The 12303-nt window shown below is 38.1% G+C and overlaps 1 non-coding gene across 1 annotated transcript; it reads right to left on the minus strand.

Moving 5' to 3' along the window:
- Window positions 1-11935: 11935 nt before the first annotated feature.
- TRNAE-CUC (transfer RNA glutamic acid (anticodon CUC)) lies at window positions 11936-12007 on the minus strand. The gene has a single exon. It is a non-coding gene; the product is annotated as a tRNA-Glu (tRNA).
- Between the last annotated feature and the right edge of the window lie 296 nt (window positions 12008-12303).

Here is a 12303-nt window from a genome sequence, read left to right on the forward strand (position 1 = left end):
GTTTGCTCCCAAAACAGAAAAAAAAAAAAATAGTTTTTATGGTCCAGGAGGAAAATAACTTTTAAAGTTTGATTTATTAGTGGCTTTTAATTATGTAAAAGTTAATCCGAAAATTAATTCAAGGGATTTTTCATAGGATAAAAGGAAAATGGTGACATTATTAGAAATCTGGTTTTCCCCAAATGTTAAAAGCTGTATGTATGCCCAATGTCAGAAAACGATTAAAGAAAACAATTTAAGTGATACAAACTTTATTTAACACTTCATGAGGCAGTCTCCTTTTGGAGAACTGCAAAATGGGGCAAAAGGAAGATTTTATAGGATAAAGAATAAAGAACAGGGAAGAGAAAAATGGAAAATATCTGATTGGCAGGGTTACATAATCAACCTTGTTTAGGGTGAGAAGGCCCAGAGTTGGCTTGGCATTGGGGGATTGAGTATCTGGATATACCACACCTCTAGTCAAGTGGAACGTTTAAAGGCACTCAAAAGTTATCTGAAGGTCCATCTGCTCATGTAGCACTTGGGTAGGAGTAGCTCCATTTTGGGCCTAGAAATATAGTTCAACAGTAATTAAAACACACTTTTGTATTTCCCATCAGTGAGCCAGAAGGTATTTATTGAATAACTACTGTGTACCAAGCCCTGTCTGTACATGTTAAGTTTTGAATGACATGTGGGTAGCACACGCTAATGTGATTCTATAGCCTGACAATTATAGGTGTGACTGTCACTCTAGCTGTTCACAAGGACCCTCAAAATAAGGAAGTGCCATGAGAGTGAGACAAGAGGTTTCTGAGAACTAGTTGGAGAGGATTTTTGGTCTCATTGGGATATTGTACTATTACAAACATGATAATTCATCATAATTTGAATAAATCTGAGGGACTTTTAAAGTAATGTTCAAACATTATGACAGGCAGGGATACTCACCACTATACTAACGAGGAGGACGTTTTGTTCAAACATTAAAACAAACATTAAAAAAGGCCAAATGTGCTCTAATGACCCACATGTACATATGATATGTATCATAAATCTTAAGTCTTTGGGGTTATCTTCTTTTTATAATCAACTTGTTCCTTTTCCAATCATTATGTCATTAGGTCACATCACAAAGCAATTTCCATAAGTAAGACTATCAATTGCAAGAGACAGTGTTGGTTTAAGATCAGGTTTTTTGTTTTGTTTTCTTAAGTTTACTTATTTTGAGAGAGAAAAAGTATGAGTGGGACAGAGGCAGAGAGAGAGAGAGGGAGGGAGAGAATCCTAAGCAGGCTCTGTGCTAAAAGTGAGATCAGGGCTCAATCTCACTAACCGTGAGATCATGACCTGAGCCAAAATGAAGAGTCAGATGCTTACCCAACCAAGGCACCCCTAAGATCAGTTTTTAAGGAAAAGAATCACCACAACAGAACTTTATCCATTGATCATAAGACATCCCAATTTCTAGAGTGTTAAAAAGAAAAAAAAAAAAAGTATATCTTGGATTTGAGGCACTACTACAGTATAATAGTGTACTTAAGTACAAGTTTAAAAATCCATGGCTAGAGGTGTACAGAGATTAAAATGTGGCTAAGTAGCTTACTTTAAAAATACCCCGGAGTGCTTGAGTGACTCAGTCAGTTGAGCATCCAACTCTTGATTTCGGCTCAGGTCATTATCCAAGGGTCATGGAATTGAGCTCCAAGTCTGGCTCCAAGCTGAGCATGAAGCCTGCTTAAGATTCTCTCTCTCCCTCTGTGCCTCCTCCCTGCTCACACTCTCTCTCTAGAATTAAAACAAAACAAACCGCATCAGGATAGGGTCCTAGTCAAATTAAGAATCTGGATTAACTTTGTAAGCTTTATGATCTAAAGATAGATGTATTTTTAGCTTTTCATGTTTTCATTGCCCAGTGGGACTATTCCCAGTTCTGGTTTTACTGAAGAATGGAGTTTGACTTCCCCTTGTAATTCTTTTAAGATCTAAGCAATAACTGAGGTTGTGAATATTTCAGCAACTAAAACAAAGTGCTACAGCAAATATGACATCATAAACTGTGACTATAGCTCATATTCTTTGGAAGGATAAGTCTTTGAACTCAGATGGGAGAATTTAAAAAGAAAAAAAGCCCCTTAGCTTGCATACACAATCTTGTATGAGGGACCAAAGGCATACGAGAAATGGCTCTCTAAGCACCAGGTGGTACTTTCTCCCTCTCTTTTGGAAGGAACAGACAGGAATGGGGTTGGTCAGGGAATTGGGTCCTCTGCTGTAACTGACAGAACCAGGCCAACCTAAGTCACAGATCTAACAAAGACAAAACGCGAATACTCACTGCAAATGCTGTTCATTGTTCTCCATGCTAAGCTCTATGTTAAGTGTGTGAAATCTGTTGTGTCAGTGAAGCCTCATAACTGTCCTATAGAGCACATATATTATTATCTTTGCTTTACATATTAGGATTTGAAAAATAAGTGGTTAATTGCCCAAGGTTGCAACTAGTAGTTTAAGCTATGACTCAGCCCAGGCTTGTCTGATTCTTCAGCCCATACCTTTGACCTCTGGGCTATGGCTTTTGACACTGCTTTTTTGGCCTCAGACTAACCAAGAATATTTCAACCTTCCTGGGATCATTTTGGATTATTGATAAAGAGTAAATCTGTCTATAGTATTAGCATAAAAGCCTCTACCATCTTACGCTTTTTTTCTTTCTTTCTTTTTAATGTTTGTTTATTTTGAGAGAGGGAGAGAGAGGACATGTGCATGCCCGTGAGTGAGCAGGAGTGGGGGAGGGGCAGAACGAGAGGGAGAGAATGAATCTCAAGCAGGCTCTGCATTGTCAGGGCACAGCTGGACAGGGGACTTGATCTCACCACGGTGAGATTATGACCTGAGTCGAAACCAAGAGTCAGACAACAGACTAAGCCACCCATGCACCCCTATCTTACCCTTTTAATATATGAAAGAATTAAAAAAAGAATAACCCCACTTTATTCCATTGTACAACATAAAAGGAAATAGTTTTGGCAGTTTCCTAGTTTTAACTTTCAACTTTCAAGCAGGTCATACCTACCTTACCTTGATTGGTGACCTTAACCCTCAGTAATGTCTACCAAAGAATATCCTATAATCTCATTCAAGGTGATGGCAAAGGTGAAGTAAAACGGTGAAGTATTAAGACAAGGTATCTGGGGTCACCTGGCTAGCTCAGTTGGAAGAGCATGCTACTCTTGATCTTGGGGTTGTGAGTTCGAGCCCCACATTGAGGACAGAGATTACTTAAATAAAAATAAATAAAACAAACTTAAAAAAAAAGATATCTGAGAAAATTGAGTTTGAAAAGGAACGTTATACCTCAGTCTTCTACTGAATGTAAAAGATGGGTTTTTAGTGAGGGGAGAATGCTGGATCATTCTGAATCCTTATACATTCCAGGTCATCATGTCATTAAACAACATTCTTCCTTTGGCCTAGAAAGACTTGCCCACTAACGCATCCACTGTAACTGTAAATTATTAACAGGAAGGGATTTTGAACTAGCCTAAACCTTTTGGCCTACAGTTAAGCATGTTTTCCATAACAGTTAAGAGTTTATATGGGTACAGTTTTTAAAAAATCTTATAACTAGAGACATTTTTATATGCCTCTAAGTTCTTAGTCTTCTGGGAATTGAATATTCTGTTTCCTTGACCTCAGTTGTCATTCTATTAGTCTGTGGGAATGAAGAGATTCATGCATATGAAATGGATATGCATGTAATAGAATGCCTTGTAAGCTTTTTTTTCTTTTTTTAAGGGACAAAATGAGGTTGAGTATCTTTGGCAACTTAACTCTAAAGTTTCTTACATTAAGTGTGCATTGTAGTTTTGTGTTTTCACCGCAGTGATAACAAAGTCCCGTTTTCTCATGTGGAAGAAAAAGTATTTCTCAAAGAATGGCTATTATTCATAATGTTTTACTTGTATAAGGGAATTTGTAAAATTTAAATTTTAAACCTTAAAATTTAAAACTTAGTTTTAAATTGCTCAAAAACTCATATAAAAGAGCTAAGTATTTTAATTGAGTTAACCCTGCCTTTTGTGATTATAAGCTATCAAGCTGAATATTATTTACCATACTGTGAAACTCTGCTTCCAAGATCTTTCATCACTTCTTTTTAAACCTTTTTCCTAATTACAGAGAACATAAATACCTTTTTTTTTTCCCCCACCAAAACAATCCAACTAGCTCTTTGTGTAGCTGTTTGTGTAGGCTTTCTCCTGGACCAGCAATGGTTGCCCTCTCCCCTATCCTAGTCAGTCTGTCCCAGTACTCCTGCTTTAAATAGGCTTCTCTTGAGGTCTGGCAAGATGACAGAGATGTGTTTGTTCACAATCAGGAGGGGAAAACACAGAGGCACATAGACCATATTCTACTCTCATCATAACACATTTCTCTGTCATAGTCACACGCCACCTCCTAAACAGGAACTAAGCAAGGCACCCTTTTTAAAATTTTTGTCTCACAGGCAGCCACTGCTAAATTTATTTTATTGTCTTGACATCTTTCTGTCAGAAAGATAAGCACAGCACTGTACAAATGGCTGGAGATGGTAACATCACCAAACCCACATATAGCCTGGTGACCATCAGATAAGCTCCGTGGTCAAGATTTGCCTCTGATGAGAAACATCCTTTACCCCTACAGTAAGGAGGCTTGATAGGCCATGTGCCCCCTTTGAAGGTTCAGTAAGAACCCCCACCCTCAAGATACCCATAAGTTCATCACAGCTGACTCTTGAAGCGCAGGCTTAAGGCAAATGTGTTGCACTGAGGGAACAGACATAAACACCAAGTGCCTATTGAGCATGACTATCATCAGAATGGGTCCCAGCAATAAAACGATAAATTATCTGACCAACACTGACCAGTTCTCACAACAGAGAACACAATGCCTTTGATGTGACCATGAAACCTTGAGTATGCCCAAGAGCAGGAGCCACAGACAAAACAACACAGGAGCAATAACTCAATATAAATGCATTTAGCCACTTCTCCAAACAAGGTCCAACAGGCAGCTTCCTTGCTTTGGGTATCAGGAGCTTGAGACTAAAGGAGAAACAAAGTTCACCATTGTTTGTCATCAGGATATGACATAGGAAGAAAAATGATGGACGCTATTTGTTTGTTTCTTTAAAATGTATAGCTGAGGTGTTAAAATTCTGTAAGCATATCCTTTATGGATACAGCAAAAAACATATTAACAAGGAGATGGTTTGCTTAATAGTGCAACTTGACAGCCATATCTAGGATAGTGCATGAGTTAAATGAAGTCTGTTAAGCAGTTTTGTTTGTTGTAAGATGTGGGAGCTTATTAAAATTCCTGTACTTATTCAATCACTTAGAAATAACTTGAAATCCATATATATAATAACAAATTTATCTCTACTTAATATATATGTCATTTTTTAAAATCTCAGTTCTTTAAGGAATATAATAAATAGTATGATGATTAAAAGGACAAATTCTGAAGTCAGATATATCAAGATAGGTCTTCAGATGTATTAGTTGTGTGACTTTGGACAAATTACTGAATCTGTGTAAATTTTGTTTTTTAATTAGTAAAACAGGATTTAAAAACAACATCTATTTCACAAGAATTTTCTGAGAATTAAATGACATAATCTTCATAAGATCTGGTACATAGAACACTATCAATAAATGGTAGTGTAGCTTATTAAAATTTAGTTTATTGAAAATGTCTTAAGATCCAAAATAAGTCTCATTCAGCCCCATTCACACAACTTTATTCAAATACATACCAAGGTAGTTGCCCAACACCTATTCTTTTTGTATTAAATTATTCGCATGTACATTTTGCTTTATATAAATATATTTGCAGATTTACAAAATTTCAGGGTTAGAAGAACATAACCTAGACCAATGCTTCATTTTGCAGATGAAGAAACCTGAGGCCCAGCCAAATTAGATAACCTTTCTCACAGTCATGTGACCCAGATCTGATTTCGAATACAGAGTTCTTTTTAGGACAACATGACCATAAACATTTTCTTTCATAGCTTTATTTTTATTATTATTATTATTTTTTATTTTAGAGAGGGAGAGACAGCACAAGCAGGGGAGAGGGCAGAGGGAAGGAGGAGACAGAGAGAGAGACAGAGACACAGAGAGAGAGAGAGAGAGAGAGAGAATCTTAAGCAGGCTCCACATCAGTGTGTAGCCTGAAGCAGGGCTTGGTCCCACGACCCTGGGATCATGACATGAGCTGAAATCAAGAGTTGCATGCTCAACTGACTGAGCCATCCATGTACCCGTCTTTCAAACCTTTCATATTTTAGATATGAAAGGTTTTTATTTTGTTATGAATGAGCTGAATGGGTCTATTGGTTTGTAAGAAATCATGCTTTAATGCTTTCTGTCTTCAAAAACAATGGTTTTTAGACTGATTCAAAATAAATACAATGGAGTCATGTTTCTTTAGAAGAAAAATCTTGAATCTAATGAATATGGCTGAGATTGAAATTATATTACTGTCTTTAAATGGTATCCTTCACCATCAGAAAGCAAATCACACATACGTAGGTGAACAGAGCTGTGCCACTGTCCAGCACCTAGGGCAGAATGTTTCTTAGACACTGCTAAAGCTACTGGTTTACCAGTGACAGGGCATGGGCTTTAGGCCGCTACACCCACTCTCCTCTCTGTAGCTCTCCAGTCCTCCTAATATGAAGACAGAATCCTTAATCTCAGGCTTTAAAGCCATGCAAGATCTGTCTCCTGCCTACTCCTTAGGCCCCTCTCACCTTATTTTACTACCTCTGACTTGCCATCCAGCCACAATGGCTTTCCTTCAGCCCCTGGCATTCTCCTTGCTCTCTCCTGATTCCAGGACTTGAATTTGTTCCTTCTACTCAGAACGTTCTGTTCTCTCCTTTTCACCTAGATAACTCATCATTTTTCAGATCTCAACAGATGGAATACTCTGCTCATATCTCCAACTGCCTTAGTGTAGAATCACATACTTCTTATAGAATCTGTCAGTTGCAATTTAAATTTGTGGTTATATAATTATTGCCCGTCTTTACCACCACGCTAAAAGCCAATGGTAGTGACTGGTTTTGCTCATATTAAGTCTCCAGGGCCTTTTTGACATATGTGTATTACAGAAAGAAAGCTCAGTAAACATTTGTGGACATTGGTTAAATGAACAAATATATGACTGCCTGACTGAATGGAGAATGAATGAAGACACGTCATAAGCTGGACCTGCGTACTTGTTGTGTTGACTTTATTTGAATTGCTTCCCTCAAACTTTAATCTGATAGCACAGTATATTGGCAAGTAAAATCAAGCATAATTGATGAAATGAGAATAAAGAAGCTAAAGGAATAAAAATCCTCTGTTGCTCCCTAGGAATACAATAAACTCTAGATTTTAACTATATCAACATTGCCAAGGCGAGTATGGGTTTCTTAGATTAAATACGTCCTAAATGAGCTACTTGAGGCTATGGTGCCACCTTGTGGTGTATTTTTGCATTTATCATTTTCAAAATGCCTGGAACTTCCCTACTTAGAAAAGCACCATTACAGATTATAACTACTGAAAGGAGTGAGATTTTCCTCAAACTAAATATTACTGGCATGCCATTATCCCAAAAAGTTTGCCCAAACATATCATTCATTCCTTTTTGCTTTTTATTTTAATTAAACATCAAATTGATGGAGGAAAATAGTATAATATATATATATATATATATATATATATATATATATATATATATATATATAATCAAATGAGAATTAACAATTCTGCACACCCAGGCGAGCATTACCAGTATTTCAAAATACTCCTGCTTATTTCTTGCCAAATCCTTCCTCCATTTTTTCCATGAACCAGGAATGACCACTCTCCTGCTTTTCTTTAGTTTACCATCTGTGGATATACCAGTAAACAATATTTTTAATTTAGCATTTAAAAACTTAATAGAAAATGGAATCATTCTGTATTTCATTTGCTTTTAAAATTAAATCATATTTTTCTTGGCTTCATAATGTTGATAAGAGGAGTTGTAATCCATTTGCTTTCACTACACTGCAGTGTTTCATTTTATGATTATACCACAATATATTTAGTCACTCTACTATTCTTTTTAAAGCTTATTTATTTATTTTGAGAGACACAGAGACAGTGTGAGCAGGGAAAGGATAGAGAGAGAAAATCCCAAGCAGGCCCCACACTGTCAGTGCAGAGCCCAACACAGGGCTCGAACTCACAAAACCACAGGATCCTGACCCAAAGCCAAGAGTGAGACACTTAACTGACTGAGCCACCCAGGTGCCCTTAGTTACTTGAGGCACATTTAGGTTGCTTCCAGTTTGAGTCCACTGTGATGGTGCCACAGTAAGCATTCTTCTATATATCTCCTGAGGCACTTGTGAAAGGATTTCCCAGGGATTGTCTTGCTGTGTATGAGAACCTCCAACTTTACCAGATAATACCAAATTTCTTCCAAAGTCATTTTATTGCACCAATTCACACTTCTGCCTTTAGTGTGTAAGAGTGTCTATTATTCTATATCCTTGTCAGCACTCGATATTGTTAGATTTTTTTTTTTCATTTTTGCCACTTTGATGGGTGTAAACAGAATCTTTTTTATTTTGATTTTGATTTCCTGACTACAAAAGAAGTTGATACTTTTTAAAACCATTACCGGTCACCTGTGTTTCTTCTGAGACGTGCAAATTCCAGTCTTTTGCTCCATTATTTCATTTATCCTCATTTGAAATGCTCCTACGTGCCAAGTACTGACGTAACCCCCAGGATGCAAAAATGAATGTGACAAAGATCCTGCCTTCATGGAGCTTTTGGCTTACTATCACTTCAGAGCTTTTGGGCATCACACTAATTACCAAGACCAAAATACAGAAACAATTTTTGAGCAACTAATGATACGATTATCACTTTGCAAGGCAAACTCTGACCTTAAGGAATTTACGAAAACACAACTTATACAAAACTGTAGCAAATTATATAAAATAATATATATTATGTTACATATAGTATAGACATTCAGAGGAAGTAATAAGTTGGGAGAAAAAGCTAATCAAGTAGGTCCATGGTTTAAACTGAAGTTGCTTTCCTTTTATGTAACTAATGTGAAAATACTATTTTTCTCTAGCCTACTTACTAAAGGAAGAAGATGAAAAAACAAGAGTCATTTTTTAAAAAAATTTTTTAACGTTTATTTATTTTTGAGACAGAGAGAGACAGAGCATGAACGGGGGAGGGTCAGAGAGAGAGGGAGACACAGAATCGGAAACAGGCTCCAAGCTGTCAGCACAGAGCCCGACGTGGGGCTCGAACCCACGGATCGCGAGATCATGACCTGAGCTGAAGTCAGATGTTTAACCAACTGAGCCACCCAGGCGCCCCACAAGAGTCATTTTTAAGTCAATAAAATAATGATCAACATGGAGGTGTGGCAACTATGATTTTTAAATATATAAAAATAATAGTGAAGGAAAAAAACACTCTCACAAATCAACATGCTTAGCCATAAACACAAGTACACTGTGTTTGCTGTTGAACTTATATCTTAACTAAAAGTTTTCCACGTATTTCTCTGGAATCTGGTAACCCCCACAAACTACTAGAGTTGATTTTCACTAAATCTGCCATGCAAAGAATTCAAGTATACCTCTAAAAGAGAACCTGAAATATCATATAATTCCTCTTTGCTTCTATGCAACATTCTCCATGAGCCACGCTATTTGTAAAAACTGGTCTAAAGAAGATACCAATGTACCACCAGAAAATTTGTTGTAGTGTGGGGAGTCTTAAAGAATATAGAATTTAGGTTGGGCAAATCAAGTTGGAATCCTGGTTCCCCCACACACTTGTGTTATTTCAACTAAATTACAAAACTTTCTGAGTCTATGTTTCCTAAACTCCAAAGCAAGGATAATTGTTGTAAGAATTGACTCAATTATTATAGATCAGGTGCTTAGTTCAGTGTTCAGAATCTAAAAGAACTCATTAAATTGTGGATATCATTCAGATTGACTCAGTTTAATTCTTTTTCCACTTCTGTCAGTGGAAATACAGAACTGTGGTTCATACGGAAATAGAATTATGAGGGTTTCACATATATATGATAGTTTTCAAGTAAAGTCTTAGCAATCTATTTCTTGGTTTAATTGATTAAGTAATCCATTCATTTAGCACCAACCATATACTAAGCACTGTACTAGATGCTGGTGAAATTCCTGCCCTTTCTTTCCCCCACAACCCTTGGTTCCTCTCAGGCATCCTTATATTTAGTTATGCATCAGCCCAACCCTGGATGGATGATGATTTTGTGTTTAAAATTAAATAATTTGACAAGCCCATAAAAATATTTTTGGTATGCAGCAAATAACCTTTGCTTTCATCTGTGCAGGTTAAACACTTTCTATTCCTTTACCTTTAAGAAACCTATTCATATGTGGAATATTTCTACAAATGGTCCTTCAGCATTTCCCCCGTTTCTCATAAGGACAGAATTGAGCACAATATTCGGGCTCTACAAAGCAGCAACTTTGTGCTATGTGTAGATAATGTGATACAGTGTTGCTGTGTCTAAATGATGATATTCTTTAGGAAAAGTGTACTTATTTGACTAAAAATTAAAATAGGTGAAACACAATAAGGATGACACCAAGACTAAATAAAATAAAACTCCATTAAAAAACTAACCAACAGGGGCGCCTGGGTGGCTCAGTCGGTTGGGCGGCTGACTTCGGCTCAGGTCATGATCTCCGGGTCCGTGAGTTCAAACCCCGCGGCGTGCTCTGTGCTGACAGCTCGGAGCCTGGAGCCTGTTTCAGATTCTGTGTCTCCCTCTCTCTGACCCTCCCCCGTTCATGCTCTGTCTCTCTCTGTCTCAAAAATAAATAAACGTTAAAAAAAAAAAAAACAACTAACCAACAAGAGAAATATGCTTTATCCTATTAAAGATAACAGTGCAATTTCCAGACTCTTTCTTCTTTGGCTTATTTGAACCTTACTTGTACTGACTCTTCTCTAGACTTCCCTACTTAGTTCTGCTCTAGTGGAAGTCAAGCCTGCAAACTTGGCTCTTTATGCTGCACTCAATCATCTCCTAGGAAGCATTTCCACTCTTGGGCCTTCAGTTCTCACCTCAGAGCTGAATCTCCTCAAAATCTATCAATATTAGTCAAAAATCTCACTCCCTGTACAGGACAAGTTCACTTGGATGACCTCTTCAGACCAGATCTAAATGTAACAGTGCCTCCTGCTTTGCCGTGCTCCCAACCAGTACCCTTTCCAAATTAATAGGCCGTAATCAAAACCTTACTCATATTCTCCTTTGATTTCCTACACAACTGTGATAGGCAGCCTTATTTGCCAGTTCCTGGTGTGCTGGGGGCCAAGGCTCTCCCTGCTCTGCTTCTGGACATTTCTGTTGTAATTATGTACAGAGGCCGTTCTGTGCTTTGCTTCTCCTCCCACAATGTGCTTGCACTCTAGTTTATTTAAGGGGACAGGCACTGCAACAGGAAGTGTACCTCATTTCCCCACTCACCACTCTGCTTACTGTCTTCCTCTTCACCCACCCTCCTCTCTAACCAGGCTTCCCCTGCTTATCTCACAGGACCTCCACCGTGTTCCCTTCCAACTCTCCAGTTCCTATGTGGGTAAGGTATCCTACCAGGGCCCCAGCAGGTGGAACCCAATGTTTACTTTCTCCTACGTGCAGCGGCCCCGCAGGATGCTTTGAGGAGCAGGGAATGAACCTGTTGTACATGGGCTGGAAAAAAAGGCGTATTTTAAATCTGAGATCAAATAGCGTTTAAAAACGAATTCAATTTTTATGATTGGATGACGCATCCGCGATAAAAAGCAGTTAAGATCGCAAAACTTTTTTAGGTTGTAGGAAAAAGTAGCGTTTCCCTGACCGGGAATCGAACCCGGGCCGCGGCGGTGAGAGCGCCGAATCCTAACCACTAGACCACCAGGGAGCTTGGCTTAACGGGTTACTGAAGTGTATTTGCTGCTTTAAAAATCTCTACGTAAATCTGGCCGGTAGAAAAGATTGTGATTCTAAGCCCCACCTACTTGGCTTGGGTTTGGAGTCTCAGCTTCCAAAACTGAGGCACAGTTTCTGCGCTCCGAGCCCAGCACCGAGGCAGCTCCTGCGGGAAAAAGCTGGAGCTTCCAACTCCAATCCTCTTCCGAATGCCCTGCTAGAAAAGACGTCCTGAAATTTCATTCTAATTATGAATGTCTGACTGTGTCGGTGCCTATACACAAGTTA

The sequence above is a fragment of the Neofelis nebulosa genome, chromosome 6, assembly GCF_028018385.1.
Source record: "Neofelis nebulosa isolate mNeoNeb1 chromosome 6, mNeoNeb1.pri, whole genome shotgun sequence".
Classification (NCBI taxonomy): domain Eukaryota; kingdom Metazoa; phylum Chordata; class Mammalia; order Carnivora; family Felidae; genus Neofelis; species Neofelis nebulosa.